At 46.6% G+C, this 18,573-nt stretch overlaps 1 protein-coding gene across 1 annotated transcript in view; it reads left to right on the top strand.

Moving 5' to 3' along the window:
• The first annotated feature begins 3,665 nt into the window (after nucleotides 1-3,665).
• SBK1 (SH3 domain binding kinase 1) overlaps nucleotides 3,666-18,573 on the top strand; it is a 119,151-nt gene continuing 104,243 nt past the window's right edge. Inside the window, exon 1 of the mRNA XM_036738435.1 lies at nucleotides 3,666-4,466. The gene's annotated coding sequence lies outside the window, so the exon portion shown is untranslated. The remainder of the gene's footprint in view (nucleotides 4,467-18,573) is intronic.

Below are 18,573 nucleotides of genomic sequence, written 5' to 3'. Positions count from 1 at the left end.
AGATCAGACAAGAAATAAAGTAGCAGAGCCAAGCTAGGACCCATGGCAGAGGTGGGGGAAACACAGTCCTTAAGAGTTAGTCTCTAGCACCTGGACTCCACCACTACATTCAGCCTTCTCAATTCAACCAAAATGTCTTATTCACCTACATGAAAAGCACAGTGTCATACCCCAGACTCGAGGAACACAGAAATAAAAGTGTGAGGATCTCTGGCCCTTAAACAGGTGTTCGTTGAATTGAAGTGAACTGAGTACGTTCCAAGGCATAAGGGAAGGCTTGTGTAATGCACTTGTGTGAACGCTCAGTGACCTGAGCAAATCAATGTTTCCCCCTCCCCATAAGCCCTATAATCCTCATTTTACCCATCTGTAAAATGGGAATGAAATTTAACTATGTATGATGCAGAAGCACCTTGGACTATAAGCTGCAAATCTAAATATAACTATGAGATATTGTTACTATTATTGTGGTAATAAATAATAATAATTCCCAGTCCACTGCCTCTCCTTTTATCTTTTTTTTTTAACCTTCCTCTCTCTTCTGGTCTGTTAGACCCAGGGTGTCCCACTTCTGAAAATTAAGGGGGTTAAATCAGCTGATCCTCTCTGCCTGCTCTGATACTCTATATTTTATGACTACCCTGGCCAGGCATTAGACATCAGGGGTGTCAGGCCACACTCCTCTGCCAAGGGGACCCCCAGAATTTAGGCAAGGCTTCTTGAAACCTTGGAAGTGGCTAGCTCCCCACCTTCCCTTTTTCTATTTCTCTCCCCATCTGCCAAAATCACATTTTGTCTCTTGGCCAAAGAGAGAGAGAATCGAACACGTGAGCTGAGGGCAGGGGCACTTTGACCTAAGCAGGGATTTCAAACTCAAAGAACATAAAAAGGACCACACCCCAATACCTCCCAGACAAAGGCAGCCCAAGGAACAGGGGCCCACTAACTCAGATCTGATCCCCAATTCCCTTGCCTCTGTCCCCCAGACTGAAGCTGCTTCTTGGTGGCTTCTTTAGCCTAATCCCTATTCCCAGAATGGGACTGAAATCCTCTGTCCCAACCTGTCCTTCCCACACAGGGTCACCCTCTATCTGGTCCTACCCCAGGAAGGCTTCTTCAGCCAAGCCCTGGGGATGGTGGCGGCTTGGCAAACAAACAGGCTCCTCTTCAGTTTCTAAAAAGGGCTCCCACTCCCCTCAAGATTACAAGTGTCCAAGGTTTGAGGAGAGAAAATACATCCAGAAATAGCCCGGTAACCACAGCAGGAGAGGCCCACAGGAGCCAGGTACCTTCAACTTGACAACTGATGCTTCTCCCACATACTGGAAGTAGGCTCAAGTGGGGAATGAAGCTGCCTTCCAGACCTTAGGCCTTGTTCTTTGGCAATGGGGTTTGCAGAAGCCCCCACCCTGCAAAGGCTCATAACCATCTGGTCTTCATGGAAGAGAAGAGTTGACAGGAGAGGAGCCTTCTGGAGGTTCCCCTTTACCCCAAAATACCCCCATCCAACCTGCCCTCTGTTCAGCCTCTCCCACCATGCCCTCCCCCCTGACTGAAGCAACCTCTTTCCTCAGGGCTTTAGAAAAAAAGCCATCCTTCGGAGGTGACCCTTAGCCCAGATTGGAACCAGGCTGCAGTAGACCTATTAGACCAGGCCCTTCCCCCCCCTCTTCCCTCTGTTACTCTCCCTTTTTCTCCTCCCTCCTTCCTCCTCCCCCAGCCAGGCTGGGCCTGGTTGGTTGAGGAGGAGGTGTCACCTGAGTGGTAGGAGGCCTGTCCTGGTTTCTTCCCTACCCCTCCCCAGAATGCGACAGCAGTGAGTGGGGGAAGGGGATCTCCTTCAGGCTCCTCCTTTGAACTCTTCACATCTCTAAGCTCCAGACTGGGCTTGGGAGGTCCAGCTGGCCCACCCTCCCCAGGTCTCTGACCACACCCTTATTCCCTCTTTCCAGAGGCATTCACTTTCCCAAAGCTCCCAAGGCCTCCTGGCCCTCCTGCTCATCCTCCCTCCCCTGATTCCTGTGGTCGAGGAGGAAGTACCTTTCCTGGAACCTGGAAAAAGATAGTTTTGGGCCACTGACACAAAGTTACCGTAGAACCGGCATGAGTCACCCTGAAGAGGTCTGCTCGGCACAAATCCTACACCCCACTTGAATCCCAAGCCAGACCTGACCCTCCAAGCCTGAACACAGATAGGCCACCTAACTAACCCCTTGGAAAGGCTCTGTCTATCTATCTATCTATCCCAAAGGGAGGCCACACACACTCTCCCTTCCCAAGTCTCACATTGAGATGATATAGTCCAGAGAAAAGCACTACAACCCAAATACTCCTCCCAAGCCATCTTTAGAGCAGCAGCAGGAGAAATAGCTTTACCCAGTGTCATTTCCATAAGAACAATCAATGTGCTGCTTCTCAGAAGAGGATCCCTCTCCTGACCTTCCTTCAGGCTCTGAGTCTTGTCACCAATTATGAGAACAAGGCTGGGGACAGGCTGCAAGGAACCCTCAACACTCTCATCTAGTACCTATGACCAACAGAACAGATTCGTGATGCTTAGAGTTCAGGGGTTAGAGGTCAGTGTGGAACTGGAATTAGGAAGTCACTTTGTGGCCAGAACTTAGACTGTACATTTGGCTGAGGTTAGGGCTCAGTCTGTGGTCATTATTAGGGAGTCAGTATGTGGTTGGGTTTGGGGAGGGGGGTATCAGTCTGTGGCCAGGGTCAGGGTTCAGTCTAAAATAGGGGTTGAAGGTCAATCTGTTTGGGTCCTTCTGGGACTAGGGCTGGATAGGGAGCTCAGAATGGAACGGTAAAATGGTAAGTGTGTGACCAGGATTAGGGCAGACTTAGCTAGATTTGTTCTATTCTGTCTGACTCTAAGTGTCCCCATGGGGTTTTCTTGGCAAAAATACTGGAGTGGTCTGCCATTTCCCTCTCCAGTTCATCTTACAGATGAGGAAACTGAGGCAAACAGAGTTAAGTGGCTTGCCCAGGGTCACACAGCTAGTAAGTGTCTGAGGCCAGATTTGAACTCGGGTCTTCTTGACTCCAGCCCCAGGACTTTGTCCACTGTGCTACCTTAGTCAGAACTGGCCATAAACCAAAGGCAGGTTAACTGACCCACAAGGTAATGAAACCTATGATCTTAACCCTGAAAGCACTGCTTTCACTAACCCTTGAACTATCACAGTAAGGATGTGTAAACTGTCCAGTGGCACAGGGGTGGGGTGGATGAACTCATGCAGTCCTGAGAACCCAGGACAATCTGTTTGGAGAGGAGGGTGTGTCATGTACTGGAGAATTTTTCTGAATGTCCTTCTCAGTGTGCAGAAGGGACAGGCTGGTCGACTCCTCCTGGGCCCCAAGCCAGCTCTACAAGCTTCCCCCATTTGTCCTGGTTCTCAATGCAGATGGGCAGAAACATAGCCCAGCGTCTCCAGAGCTCTGGTGAAGAAAGAGTTAACCTCCTTGCCTCTCAGCGTGAATCTCGAGCTATTAATACACACACAGTCAGTCGCTGATCTGTCAGAGTCAGAGAGAGTGAGAGTGAGGAGCCGCTGGTCTGGTCTCATCAGAACCCAGCCAGACTGACAAGGGGGAAGCAGGGCTCAGGGGGGCCAGAACTTTCCTCCACGAGGGAGCACCAGAGATTACCTCAGAGTAGCCAAGGACTCCTCTGCCACACTAGGGGTGGGGTAGCTGGTGTAGAGGGTTGATCAGCCAGCTCCCAGACATCAGTCACTCCTCTGGCTCCCCTGAGCTGCAGCCAGCAGGAAAGAGCAAACTTTCCCAGGTGCCACTCTTGCTAGTCGGCCCCCGTGGGAATCCCGAGCTTGCCCTCTCATCCCTGTCCCTCTGGGAAGACCAGGGACCAGGCTTGATTTTCAGCTGCTGAGGTCAGGGGGACACAAGGTGGGGTGCGTGGCCCTTCTTGGGGCAAAAATAGAACCTCAGAGGACTCCAGACTCTGAGCTTGGTTTCATGCCCAGGGGACCACCTGGGTTAGCCCTTTGCTCAGAGGGCATCTGGACTCCATCATCTCCTGCTTCTTAACGTGTGCTCCCCAAGAAGGCAGGGCCCCAGCCCAGGGACATCCTAGATCCAGGTCTGGCAGCTGGGCCCCCAAGGGAGGGCATCGTGAGTGGCCAGGGGGAGCCCCAGGCTCTTCCACACATCAAGGAGACGGGCAACCTGGGGGAGAAGGTGCAGGATGGGGGCTGGAGGCCCTGTGGTCAGGAAGAAGATGGACTTCTGACTCTGGCCAGCACCAGCTCCGGGGGCCCTGTGGAGGCTGTGGACAACAATGATGAGGAAGCCTCTACTTCTGCTACCTGCTCCACCTGCCCCATCCTGGACCTGCCCCCTCCCTGGCCAACAAGTTGTGGGGCCGAGGACGTCCAAGCCTTCTGCTTTATCTGCCTCCACAAGGAAGAGGAGCCTCTTGAGACCCTTCCACTTCAGAGGTTAGTGCCACTGAGGGCATCCCATGGAGATGATGCCTGGGGCTCGCTTGGCAGCAAAGTCCTTACTGGTGCTGAGCTCATTTTGGGGTCACAGGGTCACTAGGGCAGAGAGAGGGTGGGAGTCCTAAGGGACAAGAATAGCATGGCTCTCAAAGGGGAAGGATCAGGATGGGTGTCATATGAGCCAAGAGGGTGGCAGATATAGATGAGAATCATGGGGCCAGGAATGGGATGTATGGCTGTGCCATATGGGTCTATGCTAGGTGACTCTGGGAATGTATGTGTTGTTACTGTAGATGGCTACTGTGTGCTCTCACCCCTTTCTCAGCTGGTGCCCCTTGGCCTTGTGCCCCAGCCAGGCTCAGGGTCTCTTTGGGCATGTCTCCCTGGCCAAGGAGTGGAATGCAGTTCTGCACAGTTCTGGTGGCTTTACCCTCCCTACACATACCCTGGATTCCTGGAATCCCTAGTACTTCATTGGGTGGAAGGGAGGGAATTGGAAGGGAAGGATGGCGGGGGATGCCTGAGGTGTATGTCTGCCTAGTTGGAGTGGGGAGGAAGGTGAATCATCTGCTTACAACCCCACATAATGGCAGCTGGGGCAGTTCCACTCCTCCAGCCACATGCTTTGGCTCAGAGTCTTCACCCCCTACCTCTACCCCTACCTCCAAGAACAGATGGGGGACCCTAGTCCTCTCTGGCAGAGAATAGAATCCTAGAATGTCAAGACTAGAAGGGACACTTAGAGATCACCTAGACTAATCCCCATATTTTACATAAGGGGAAAATGAGGCTCATAGTGGGGGTAACAAGACAAAGTAGTAGTAAAGTCAATACTAGAATCAGTTCTCCTGGCTCTTGGTCCAAGGCTTTCTCTCCTATGCTGTATTGCTTCAGGCTCTCTCCTATCTACCTTGGGTGGAGCTGTCTGGGCCCTTCCCAGGCCCTTAGAGTTCTCCCTCTCTGGGTGCTGATTCAGGCTCTAGGCCATAGTGTGTGGGTGGAGCTTGGAGCAGAGGTGACCCCTGTCTCCAGCAGCCAACACTCAGTCCATTTCTTGGAGGTCTGTGGTCAGAGTGGGTTACTGGTGGTTAATGCACTTGCTTTTGGGTTGGGAAAATTGTAAAGAAGGTCTCATGTTTCCCTGAAAGCTCAGAGGCCTGAGATCAGCTGAGTACAGCTACTGCCTCTGACCTCTTTGACCCTCCTGTCCCCCCTCCCCACAATTGTGCACACACAAACACAAAGACCCCCCCACATCCATGAATGCCCAGACTTGCACGTGAGCTATACACACACCCACACAAACACATGGGACCAGTTTTCAGTGCCTGAGTTCTCCCTGGCTCTCTGCCCTGTAGGCAACAGGCAGAGAAGGGGAGAAGTCAGAAGGGAAGGTGGAAAGAAACAACCATTTTAAGGACCCTTAATGGTAGTCCTGAGTCATTAACTGGGCTCAGTGCATCAGCACCCATTCTGGGACAAGAAGGTTCAGAGAATCTAAAGGTCCTGGGGGATTCTGGGACTGGGGACATCCCATATACACACACCACAGTGTAGCATGGAAAAATCCATCAAATACACAAAAAATCCAGGAAACCTCCCTCCAGCCACATAGTGCAGCCTAGCCAGGAGAGGCAGCTGGACGTCGAGGATAGCTCTGTACATGGATCAAGAAAGTCCTGGGTTCCATGGGCTCCCTAAGAGAGGAGTTTAAGATGTGGATCTTGCCCCAGTATTCTGGGGGACTGAAGGCTGTGTTCTTTTCTATCCTTTGTGTGTGCTAGGAAGTGCATTTGGATGCACCCACAATACCAATAGGTATTGTGCCAATAGGTATAAAATATAGTATGAAGGGTGTTGTGTCTGTAGAAGATGCATAATGTGGGGTCTGTGTAAAAGGGGTGTCTGTAAGGTTGTAACATATATATATATATATATATATATATACACATACACATATACATATATATAGGAAGTAGTGGGTGTCCTTCTGTATGTGTCTGTATACTTGTATGGTATCTAGAGGGTGTTTTGTATAGGGCTTAGGTATACATTAACATACAGGGATACGGGTATTTTTAGGGTATATGGGGCACTAAGCAAGATAAATTGGAGTGGGGAGACCGTGGAGACAGGGCAACCTATTTGGAGACTATTACAATCGTCTAACCATGAGGGGATGGAAGACTGAAGCAGGCCAATGGCAGTAGGTGTAGAGATGAGGTAAAACTGTAAAAGAATCAGCCAGACTTGACAATTGGAGAAGTCAAAGTTAGCTCTAAGTATTCTACGGGCAGTTAGGTGGTGCCATAGTAGATAGAGTGTTGCTCCTAGAGTCAGAAAGACTCATCTTCATGAGTTCAAATCCAGCCTTACACACTTACTAGCTGTGTGACCCTGAGCAAGTCACTTAGCCCTGTTTGCCTCGATTTCCTCATCTGTAAAATGAGCTGGAGAAGGAGATAGCAAACTACTTTGCCAACAACAACAAATGGGATCACAAAGAGTCATGTACGACTGAAAAATGACTAAACAACAAAAAGTTTCCTAGCCTTAAGTGAATGAGAGGATGGTGGTGCCATTAGCAAAAATGGGGGAGATGGGTGTTTTGACAGGGAAAATGAAGATTTCGCTCAAGGACATGTTGAGTCTGGCATTTGGTGGAACATTCAGGGGAAAGTGTCTAACAGGGAGTTGAAGATTTGGTTCTAGAGTTAAGCACCACAGGGCAGGATATATTTGAAGGCAACCTCAATGGGCTAAGAGTAGAGGCTATGGGAGGAGATGGGGTCACCAAGGGGAAGAGAAAAGAAGGAACACCATGACAGCGTCTTGGCAACCCCCTCCCTGGAGGGGCATGCGTGAGGAGAAAAGACCAAATAAAGGGGAGCTTTAGGTCTTAGATTAAAAGCAAAATAGGATGGGACAAGAGAGAAAGGGGTTGATGCTAGGGCACCACTGAGCACATCATTGAAATGGCTGGCCTTTGGTTCCAAGAAGGGTAGGAAGTTAAGTGACGATAGAAGGTTGATAGAAGGAAAAATAGAGAGAGGCCTGGCTTCTTGGGGGTTAAGATGATAGCAAAAAACAGGTTCGGTAGAAGTATGGGAACAAGAGAGACAGAAATATGGAAGGTTGTGATTATCTGTTTCCCAGCTCTGTTCTCCTCCTCCTTAAAACCCAAGGGGCCTCCTGCCTTGTCCTTCAACTCTCTTTACCCTCTCTGTGCCCCCAACCAACTGATCTCCCTCCCCTGCCTTCTCCTACACTAGTATTATTACCACAGGGTTCATGAGAGTTAATATGGTAAAGGGGGGAAGAGTAACGGACTTCAGAGGAATCTGGAAAGCTCTATTCAATATTTGACCTCTGGCAACATTTGACCTTCCCTAGTCACAGTAAAATGGGAGGGTTAGACTAAGCCCTTGACCATCTCTTCTTGCCATGACACAATTATTTCGAAGGTCCCTCAGGGCCTTTGGCGGTCTTTATAATCATCAGGTCTAGTTGAAGAAGTATCCTGCAGTGAGGAATCTACAGGCCTCCCCATCAGGAGGGTCCTTTCTCCTCACTTCCAAGTCCCATCAGTCACAACCTCCTTGGGTCCAAAGGTTTCAGAATCTTCGCTTCACAGGCACTCTCCATGTATACCTGCTCCCTCCGACCTCTTCTCCTTATTCCCTTAGATTATCCTTTCCTTGAGAAGATGATCTCACATCATGTCTCTTAGCCCAATAAACCCCTTTCTGGTTGGGGAACACAGGCTCTTTAAAGACTGGGAAGTGAGGCAAAAGCAGTCAGAGATGGAGTGAATGGGCAGGTGCCAGGTGCCAAGGCTAAAAATATAAAGGCTAACCTTCTTAGGAGCACCTGTCAGCCCAGGGGAGGGCGGGTGGCCAAGTCTATCTGCCCAAGGCTGCTGGAACGTTCTCCTTAACAGCACCAGTCCAGACCAGCCTGTACCATTCTTTCCTGCATTGTTCAGACTGACCCTCCCATCTATCCTGCCGATCTAGCCTGCTGTGGCAGCCATGGATGCATGATGAACTTCTAAGTGTTTGCTAGCCCTACCCTGAGCCAAGTGTTAGAGGTATAGAGGTAGAAGGAAGCTTGGAGGTCATCTAAATGATTTGTCCAAGGTCACATCGCTAGTTACTGACAGAATGTAAGACTCTGCATTATACTGTGCTACATCTTTTGGTCCAAATCCAGGGTCTAGGCTAGAATAGGGAGAGAGTCGTGGACATATCTGTGGTATACGGGTATGAAGAAATGCCCACTTTCACAAAGCATCATGGAAAAAGCACTCTACTTAAAGTAAAGAAACCTGGCTTCTAGTCACAGAGATGCCATTAACTGTCTGTGCAACCTTGGACAAAGCACTTAGTTACCGAGAGCCTCAGTATCCTCATCCCTAAAATGGAGCCAATAATACTTGCTTTACCTGCCCAACGGGGACATTACCTTTCTAGCCTTATTTCTCTATGATGGTCCTCCAAGCGTTCTGCCCTCCAGCCAAAATAAGACCATCCTCTGTCCAGAGTGCCTGTCCCTGACTTCTCTAGCCTCTTTGCCCCACCCCAAGACATACAGAGCTCACATGCTTTGATGACCTTGCTCACACTCTTCCCTCTGCCAGCAATTCCCTCCCAGTCTTTGAAGGCCCATTTAAATGCTACCTGCTCCAGGAAGTGTTCCCTGATCTCTCAGCTGGTAATGACTTCCCTCCACCCATCTACCCACTCCAGTCCCATCAGATTTCATGTACCATTTGCCCATAACTCTCTGATGCAATCGTCCTGCGAGGTTATGTAATGTAGCAATCTGTGTTAGCATCTTTTCCCTCTCCTTGACTTTAAGCTCAGTGATGTCAAGGTCTTATCTCAACTTTATATCTCCTTCCTTGGCACAGCGCTCTGTATACAGGAGGCCTGGTCTTCTGCACGCAGTAAGCATTTATTAAATGTTGGTGGTAGGATCAAATGAGAGATGAATGTTAGGTATTTTGTAATTATAAAGTGACACGGAAGTGGAAATGATAGTTATTATCAGTGAGTATCGCTGTATAGTGTTGGAACCTGTAAATATTTTCCTGGTAAGGAGGCGAGAAGAAGGGCAGCCTTGCTTAGTAACTAAAGAACCGGTCTTAAAATCAAGAAGACTTAGGTCCATGTCCTGACTCTGACACATATTGTGTGGGTGACCCTAGGCAAGTCACTTAACCTCAGTGTCAATGACAATTCTCCAAGACTGTAAGTTGTAGAAAAGGTGTTGGTCTACACTGGTGGAGGGACTTCATCTCAGGTCTAGTAAAAATAAAACAAAATAAAATGAAATGAGGAGGGGGGAGGAGGATGACATGACCAAGGGGGTGGAACATATCAGAGCTTGAAGGCCCCTTAAAGGTCATTTATTCCAATCTTTGAAGAAACTGAAGCCAAGAGAACTTACATGAGCTGCCCAAATTTACCCAGCCAGCGTGTGTCAGAGGCAGGATTTGAACTCAGTTCCTCTAACTTAAATTTAACACTTTTCCCATTAAGTCTGACCTGACCCCCAGGGCCCACAGTGAACTGTCCTTTCTCTGACCTCCTCAGGCAGCATAGTAGAGGGGAAAGAACACTGGCTATGGAGTCAAAAGACCCCAATTTGAATCCCAGGCTCTTCTACTTGTCAGAGATCAAAGGGAAGGAGTATGAATGTGGAAGTGGAACAAACCTCAGAAGCCATGGAATCCAACCCCCTCATTATGAAGATGAGGAAACTGAGACCCAGAGAGGTTAAGTTTGTTGCCCAAGGCTACACAGATAGTATCAATGGCAGAATTGAACCCAAGTCCTCTGCCTCCCAGAGAGATGTCTCCCAACTTGACCTTGAGCCAGTCACTTCCCCTTTTTTGGACTTTGTTTCCTCACCTGCAAAAGGAAAAAAAAAACTGTATTAGACAATCTTTAAGGTTCCCTCCAGTTCTAAACCCCATAAACCACATAGGTTACCATTTAATTATACACTGTCCTGTATTAGTCTCCAGTTTCGTGAACCTTATCTAACATACAGGTACTAATTTTTCCCAATTGTGCAATTCATCACGCCCCAGGTAGATTGTGAACTCCCTGAGGTCAGGGACCAAATCTAAACCTTTTCTCCTCTTTCCCACAGTCTGTGGCATAGTAATGGGGACACAATAGATTCTGTCCTTAGGGGTTAATTGATTGAGGCTCCCTGAGCTCTGGGAGTGGAGCCGGGTTCAAGTTTAGACTCTGTCAAAGGACTGCGTCACTTTGGACAAATAATTTTTTCTCATGTGTAAAAAGAGAACAGAGTAGATAATCCCCAAAGTCTCAGAGGACCTTAAGAATCATAGACCAAGAGTTGGAAGGGCCATTGGAAGGCCTCTTATCTTGCAGAAAACTCAGGAACCAAGAAGTTAAGTGACTAACTCAGAATCACTAGTGTCTCCCCTTTTGCAACAACCCCCAAGGAGGGGAACATAGATCTTTGTCCCTTCCTTCTCGTCCCTCTTAGGGGAACGGATCTTTCTGGGAAACTCAGATGTCCATCAGTCTCCTTGAGGGAATAGAAGGAGTCCTTCTTCCTTTGTTTTTTCCAGGATTGGGTCCTGAGGCAAAGAGCTGGAGTTAACTGCTGTTTGTAGACAAGGAGCTCACGGGAGTCCCATTTGAGTCTTTCCTATGGTAGACGAGAGAAGGAGATGGAAGGTTAGTCCTAAAATTAGACTTGTCACCAGCTGAGCTGTAGCATGAGAAATTCCTTCCTGTGGCCCGACATGACTAGAGACTGGAAAAAGGAGGGAACGACTGCCATGGTAGAGGTAGACCCAGGGAGGGGCAGAACAGGCCAAGGTCCCCAGTGAGTTCTGAGAAAGTGAGTCCAGCTTTCTAGGTCTTTCACTCTCCCACCTTCACAGCTTCTCACCCTCACTCTCAACTCCCAGTGACTTTGCCTTCTGGTTTTTAGGGGTTTTTTTTGGAGAGGGGAAGGCAGGGAAATTGGGGTTAAATGACTTGCCCAAGGTCACACAGCTAAGTGTGTCAAGTGTCTGAGGTCACATTTGAACTCAGGGCCTCCCAACTCCAGGGCTGGTGCTCTACTCACTGTGCCACCTAGCTGCCCCTACTTTGCCTTCTTATGGGAGATTTTGGATTGGATACCATGCCTGTCTAGAGGTCAGGCTGTAAGGCTGCTTCCACAGACCTCCAAGAATGGTACCCAATAACTATCTACTTTCTACTTTCTCTATAAAGCCTTTACTACCCCACACCCCACACTCCTCCCCATGAAGATTGCGAGAAGTTCTAGAAGACAGAACTTCAGTGTCTCAGCTCCCATTCACTCCTGCCCCCCTCCTAATGGATAATGTTCATATGTGATTTTTAAGTTAATATGAACCCAATAGGATCCTTATGTATAGTTTAGCGGCCCCCTTTTCTACTTGAGCTTGACATGAAATCTTTTCTTTAACCAGGTTTTATTACATTCTGATTTTCCCTTTCACAGTCCCAGCTTGGAGCAGACCCTGTTTCCCTATGTGCTTTACCTCCCTTCTTGGTTGGCTGATTGCCCCTACAGGGGTTTGCTGAAGCCAGCTCAAACCAGCTGGTTGGAAAGCCAATTATTAAATTTTCAGGGTGAACATCTACACCTTGGAAATGGGCAAACACTACAAATCAGGGCTTGATTGTCACTTAAGAAAGTGAGAGAAAAAAATATTAATGGGGATTAAACGTAAAAGCGTGCTGTGTGGTATATGTTGTGGCTGTCATTTTTTAATGGATCTGGTTGTTAAACATTTATTAGCATACGCTTGACTTCTAATCACTGGTAATAATCCAAAAATCAAATATGTAAGATGAAGAGGTTGGAATAGAAGATCTCTGAAACGCCTTCCAACTCTGATATTCTGTGAATCTGTGAGCTACAAACTACATACAAGTAAAGCAATCATGGAAATAGGCTCAGAGGCCTGTTTGTTTGAGTTTCTGAAATTGTTTTTTCCTGGAATCCTTGGTCAGCCTGGGTAATCTGTCTAGGCCTGTGAGGCTGGTCGTTGATCAGCTTCCTCTCCACTCTCCATCCCCACCCACACCTAGGAAACCTATTCTCCTCCTTGATCTCATATTTCTCTTACCAAAGTTCTATTTCCCCCCCTTTCTAACTCTGCTTGCTTGCCTCCTACTTCACGCCAGAGACAGATGCTTCCCTACAACCCCCACTGGGCAGGTTCCCAGTGTTTTCAAAATCAGGAGCTGGCCACCCTCCTGGGGAAGATAGAGAGACCTCCCCTGGTTACCCACAATGGCTATCTGCCATAATCAGGAACATAAACAAAGCCACGTCATCCCATGGTCAAGTACAGACAACTGGGTCATCTCCCATCAGGGATGTTAGGCCATGTGACAAACAGAAGGCTCCCTGTCACTTCAGCTGCCTCCACCCATGGGATTCTACCTGTTCATTTCAGCTGTGTAACATCTTCTTCAATCTGTCCCCTCTGTTCTACACCTACCACCACCAGCACCACCCAAGGAGAGAACACTCATCACCACCTACCTGGAGTACTGCAATAGCCTCCTAACCAGTATTTCTGCCTTCACTCTTGCCCCACTCTGATCCATTTTCTTTTCCCAATTGGGAAATTTATTTAAACAGATCAACATGTGTTGAACACATCAGCATGTGTTCCTTTTCTACATTTAGAACATGTTGGGCCTCTTGGTGATGAAATAGGGCTTGTGTTGGTGATACAAGACTCTGTGGGGCAGAGGTAACTTGATTTTGGAGTCATGGACTCTGGATCACAGGCTGTCCAGCACTTACTGGCAGCACTTCCACAATTAGGGTCTGGGCATGGAGTGATGGGCCCCCATATCATTGGTGATAGCAGAAGGCATGCACTCCCCATAAATGTTATGGGTCCCACACCTCAAATCAGAGCCCAGTCAGATGCCAAAGTTTTTTTTTCCCAAGAGGACACTTCTTTGTTTTTAGAGAAGGATTACTATATTTGTAGTGAATGCCTTAGAGGTAAAGTGAAAGCAATTATTTCACCTTCATCCATATATCTTCCCATGCCTGGCACCCCAGGAACTCACCCTCTATGCTTGCTTCTCTGAGTGGTCTCAAGCGTCTCTCTCCAGCGTCTAATTTGTCCATAGATTCCAACTCTCCTCTCTGCTCCCAGATGCCTGAGAGAGTCTGGGATAGAGAGGCTGGCACCATGAAAAGTAACTCCTTTCCATGGCATGTTGCCTGGTAGTTGGACTTGGCTGTCTCTCATTTAGGACGCTGCATTAGCGTAAATAGCCCACATTGGCTAGTGTGCTACCTTCAAGGAAGGCAGAGTGCCATTTCATTAATTAATTACCCAAGGAGGGGGTACAATATGTGAGTTGTCCAGTAGGTGATTGTTCACTTAAACCGAGAGATCCTGGTAAGAGCTGCCCAAGAGCAGGAGTAGAATAGCCATTCTAAAAACATTGCAGTAGCTCTACTGGCCAGCAGAGGGTTCTCAGCCTCAAATGATCAGACAACTGCCACCACCACCATGAAACCACTATGATCTTATGATTATGATCTATGATTTCATATGGCATTGACCTGGTTTGGAGGTTAGACTAAAGAACGTTATAATGTTGTTCAAAGGAATTAAAAATGTAGAAATATGGCTCTAACCCCCATCCTACATCTAGACTTCCTCTCTCAATCAACAACCCACAAACTCATAGGACACAGTAACTCAATGCATTTTGGTTACATGACTTATTCGACATAACGAAAATGCAAAGAAAATGATTAAGTGCTCCCCACTTGGGGAGCCTCCACTCAACTACTCCCTGCAACTCTTCTTCCTGAGCTCTCCTCTCTTAGGTTCCCAGAAAAATCCCCAAAGCACCCAATTTATAGAGAAGGGATGAAGAAAGAGATGTTTTCATCCAGAGTTCCAGCTTTTGATCTTAGAGTTTAAATAGGAAGGAAAGGGCTGCATTGGGGATAGATGTCTGGTCTCCTGCCCCGTGCTCACACTCCTTGATATTTCATGATAACTGTCAATCTTAGGCATTCTGGACCACCTCTTGGATCTGGTCTTCTGCTTATGCTCCACAATCTGCCACTTCCATAGCAGAGACTTGAGCTTCTGCCACTACCATTCCCCCTGGTCTGGTCTCAGTTCTCTGACCACCAGTCCAAGGCATAACAGATAAAGGAAAGAGGTCGTGATTCCATTAACACAAACATCCAGTCCCCAAAATCTCACTGCAGAGGCTCTCTGGTCCCCTATACATTAAATGGCTGACCAGAAGTCTCTTTCAAAGGCAAACAAAGGAAATAGGGAACTTCCAAAATCTGTGCAACCATACCAGTTGCATCTCTTATTGGTGTCACAGCTATTTGTTTCCCCTGGAATTTTTGTCCTTTTTTATTCCTACAGAAGTGAAACACTGCTGTAGGGGAAGAAATGAAGTGAGTTTGAATACCACTGCCTAGAATTCAAGACCCTTCATAAGCTGCCTTTACCTTTGCAACCTTATCTCCCATTACTATGTAGCACTCTTATACTTCAAGCATATATTCTCCATATACTCATAGCACCCTCTCTGAGCTACTGCCTCACTCATACTTCCACTCCCACTTATGTGTTGGGTCTCCAAAGCATGGTTTCTACTCTCCTAGGTTCTAGCACCTGTGAAGTAATACTACTAAAACTATAACTCTCAAGCCTCCACCAGTGTGCTTCCCCTTAACAGTCAGGGAGTAGATACAATTAACCCTTAGAAAAGGCATTTCCTCAGGTGTCATAGTAAGGACAATAGCTACTAAACTGTCCTCCCTTAAACCTGAAGCACATTCCCCCAGTAATATAAACATCATCTGAGGGAAGAGTGGTCACAAACAGTGTACCATTGTAATGTGGCACATATTTAGGGAATACATGTGGCCAAGACAACTTATGACTCCAGAATTATTGATTCTCATTTGCCTTTCTCTTTTAATGGAGTCCCTACAAAGCTTCCTGTTGGGTGTTGGGCTTCTCAGCGGGGCTTTCAGAATCTGCTTCTGTTGGCAGGTCAATAGGGCTCAGCTAGTTAGTTTCTCTCTCTCTCTCTCTCTCTCCCCCCACCCTCCCCCCACCCTGTCCCTCTCAGTTATCAGGACTACTTCTCTCCTAGATCCAGAGCCAGTTCTCTTTTTGGCTGTCAGAGGTCCTACCCCTTGAAGCTGCTTCCAGGATTAAGTGACTGCCTCTCCATATGGCGAGTGTGCCTCCACTAAACAAATGTGCCTCTAACTCTCTTGAACTAGCTCTCCAACTGCCAGATAAGGTGTGACCCTTTAGACAGTAGTTCTGTTGCTAGACTTGAAGGTCCCAAGGCTGGTGGGGTGGATGGGGGAGAAATGCCATCTTCCCCCTTTCCAAGAGTGATTCCCATTCAGGAGCCAGCGTCTCTCACTCTTGAATTCCAAAACTGCCATTTCCGGGGCTTAGCTATTAAAAGGTCCCAGGGCATGGTCAACTTTTGCCATCTTTGACAACAGCCTGAGATTAAATCAACTCCCTCACTTACATGCTCTGTACTTCTACCAAGCCCAGCTGGACAATTCTCCCTGCTCTCCCTATTAAAATTACTTCCCCCCTCAGATTTTACATTCCACTTTGTTCCTATCTCTTTTCTGCACTTATCATATAGTATTGTATATATTATAGTGATACATATTCATATCTTTCTCTTTCTACCCTCCAACCCCAGACTTTAAACTCTAAAGAATTATCTTAGCTAAATTTTGTGTCTCTCCCAGTGCTTTGTACACAGTATTGATTAATAAATGTTTGTTGTATTATCTTGTATCTTTATTGTGTGGATCAAATGAAATAATGTATGTAAAGTTTTACAACAGTAAAGTTCTGTGGAAATGTATTTAATAAGTTGTGAATTTGAACATGATCAGGGGCTTTAATCTTTATACCAATTTCAGAACTGTGCCCTGGTAGAATTGGGACATTCTCTATCCTTTCCCCTACTCTTTGTACCTGGGAGGGGGCAGTAATAGATGCAGTTATTGTGTATTTATTGTGTATATAGTAATATTAAGGGGAGGGGAAGTAAGGGGTAGACAGACAATGAGAGTTAAATTAAATTATCCCTCTACCTCACTCTGTCTCCCCACCACCACCACCACCACTTAATCATTTCCCTTCAACATTTCTGTGTACTTTGTCTGTTTTGCCCATTCGACCTGTCTTGGTAGCATTTTCAAGAATCCACAATTATACATAACAGCCATCAAATCACTGTTGCCAAGAGAACTGAGGGATAGAGTTAAAATAAATATAGTTTGTCAAAGGTTCACCATAAATCGACTGATATAAAGAGTTCATTTTACAGATGGACAAACTGAAAGAAGACACCATTTCAAAGGGTGATGCTGTGAAGCAAAAATAGAGCTATCCATTGGATCAGGATTTACTATCTCAGTGAGTTCCCTGATCTTCCTGCCTTTCTGATTGTTCCTTCTGTCTCCTTTGCTAATTTATCATTCATTTCCTACTCCCTATACATCAGTATCCCCATTGTTTCGGGTTCTTCTTCCTTTTCTCTCAACACTCCCTTCCTTAGTCATTTCATCTGCTCCTTCCAAAGGATGATCATTTCGATGTTGATGACTCCCAAACCTAAATACCCGATATTTATTGTCTCTCCTGAATTCTTATCCCACATGACAAATGTCCTGCTAGCCACGTACATTTGGGTGTCTCCTTGGCATTTCAACCTCAACATGTCCTAAATGGAATGCTGGTCTCCCTAAACTCATCCTTCTTCCAAAAGTCCCTGTTTCTGTTTAGGGTGCTTCTGTCTCTCCAGTTATCCTGGATCATAATCTGAGTTATTCTTGACACTTCCCTCTCCCCCAACTCACACCTAATTATTTGCAGAATCTTGTCAATTTTACCTCTGCTGTATCTCTTAAAACTACCACCTTCTCTCCACTCACCTTCTACTTCCATATCTTCACAGTGACTGTCCCCCAAGCCTGGAAGGCATTCCCTCCTCATCTCCAGTTCTTAAAATCCTTAGTTTTCTTCAATGCTAAACTCAAGTCATACCTCCTCTGTGAAACCTTCCTTAATATCCTCAGTCATGAGTACTCCCTCCTTCCTCAAATTTTTTATTTACTTACCCACGTATACTTCCTTCCTCCCTGTTATATTGTAAGCAGCTCCTTGGAGGCGTTTCATTTCTGTCTTTGGAGCTCCAGTACCTAGGATAGGTACTTATGTAACCCATGGCCAAGTAATTCTGTGTTTATATGAACAATGTTCAATCTTAGGGCTTCTGACTAATCACATTGTTGGGTTCTTATTAAGTTCTACCAGTATTTCTCTAGGGGATGTAAGAATTTAGTTCACTTTTAGGATTCTACAACAAAAGGAGCAAGGTCCCTCAGCTCCCATGCAAGTATTCAGTTTAATATAAAATTATATATATGTAGATAGATAGATGTAGGATAGACCTTATTTAACCTGAACAAAAAATAATAATAAAAGATTCTCACTTAAACATATAAAAACTCTCTTTCCTTTTAGGTGGGCCTATATATTCCTTCAGAGTTATAGTGCTACTCCAGGGTTTCAGCCTCTCTCATTACAAAAGGGAAAATCCATTGGGGTGACTGAAGAGACTGGCCTGAAGAGATGACCTCTGGTCTGATCATAATGGATGTGTGATCGATCAGGTGAAGAGTAGGAAGACTAGTTGCATCCGCTTTCCCCAACCATAGTTAGTCATGGGCTTGTCTCCAACACATCCATACTCACCCTTATTCCTCAATATTCTCCTGATAGCCTCCCTCTATTTTCCAAGCTCCCAATTATGCCATTTCCTTCTGAGTGAGTATAGGCTCCAAAGGGTAGTTATTACCTAAGTGCTACTCAGGCACCCACAGCAATGGTTAAGTAGGTGCCACTGGGAAAATCTACCGCTCTACACCCAAAGATGATCCCAAGATCATCCATCCTCCATCCAGTTCCAAAGTGATTTTCCTAAAGTTTAGGCCTGATCATGTCACTCCCTACTCAATAAACTCT

This window comes from Trichosurus vulpecula, chromosome 9, assembly GCF_011100635.1.
Source record: "Trichosurus vulpecula isolate mTriVul1 chromosome 9, mTriVul1.pri, whole genome shotgun sequence".
NCBI classification, from domain to species: Eukaryota; Metazoa; Chordata; class Mammalia; order Diprotodontia; family Phalangeridae; genus Trichosurus; species Trichosurus vulpecula.
This window is presented reverse-complemented; position numbering and strand designations above follow the sequence as displayed.